The sequence below is a fragment of the Nannospalax galili genome, unplaced genomic scaffold, assembly GCF_000622305.1.
Source record: "Nannospalax galili isolate Female #2095 unplaced genomic scaffold, S.galili_v1.0 scaffold451, whole genome shotgun sequence".
Classification (NCBI taxonomy): Eukaryota; Metazoa; Chordata; class Mammalia; order Rodentia; family Spalacidae; genus Nannospalax; species Nannospalax galili.
This window is the reverse complement of record NW_008331662.1, coordinates 1,894,412-1,895,740: the sequence shown is the minus strand read 5'-3', so window position 1 is coordinate 1,895,740 and position 1,329 is coordinate 1,894,412.

The following is a 1,329-nucleotide window of genomic DNA, read 5'->3' as shown; positions in this document are numbered from 1 at the left end:
GACACTGACATTTTTAGAACTGAAGTTATCTTAGAAAAATCCAGGATAAACAGGGTCCTGCATGTATGAACTGTATTAGTAAAGCATAAACAAGTGTGGACAATATGTTTTCCATGACACTTTATAGATACTTGTAAGGCCTTTAATTTTTTTATTGTTATGGAATTTGGCACACGAGTAGGAATTTAAGATGTGACTACACTAGAGAATTATGAAACTTTTTACTCACTCATCTCACACAAGGATGTGGAGGGTTATTACAGACAAAATGTCCACCAGCTGTTCCTCTTCTACTGAGGTCAATGCACTGGGAATAAAGCACCAAGTTGGAGGAGAGAAATTAGTGTTGAGATGGATGGGATGGTGGAGGAGCTGGGAAGCCCTAGGAAGATCACCACTGGAAAACAGTGCATTGTTTAGACATCTAGGAATTAGAGGAGCTATCTTTATTTAGGCTTGGATTATTCTGCTGAGGCCTGGAAATACATCATGGGGACCAGTCCCAGGCAACTTCAAAGCTCTGATGGAGAACCCAAGTCTCTTAATGTGGTGGCAAGAAATGTGAAGGCATGGAAAATATAGTCTCTACCTTCTAGAGGCTTACACTCTATGTATAGGAAATCAAGGAAATGATCCCTTGTGCTGGAGTGACCATGGTAGGCTTTCTTGAGGGAGGAGTGGGACTTGTGATGGCCAGAAATGAATGAATGTATTTGGGATACAAAGACCGAAGGGAAAGACATTCCAAATAACGGCATTCCAAAGTCCAAAGTTCCCTTTGCTTTACTCTAAATTAAAGCATCATGTTGGACTCTTGCCTTTATTTAAATTACATTTTGGGGGTTGAAGAGATGGCTCATTGGTTAAGAGCACTGGCTCTTGCAGAGGATTCAGTTCCCAGCACCCACATGGCACCTAATATCCATCCAGAATTCCAGTTCCAAGGGACCTTATGCCCTCTTCTGGCCCCTGGAGGCACTGAATGCACATGGTGCACTTACATACATGCAAAGCACTCATACACATAAAATAAAAATAAAATACTAAAAAAAGAAAAAAATTACATTTTTATAGGGAAGGAAGTCTATTGGAAAAAATGATACAGGGGAAATAAGGTATTTAATTTTTGTTACCTTTTAGTATCATGTCTAAATCATATTGTATTTGTCAGGGTTCTCTAAAGAAACAGAACCAGTAGAATGAATACACACACACACACACACACACACACACACACACACATGTATATATGGATTTATCAGCTTAGCTCACAGGATAGAGTCCAAGTAGTCCAACAATGGCTGCACCACACTGGAGAGGCTGAGAATC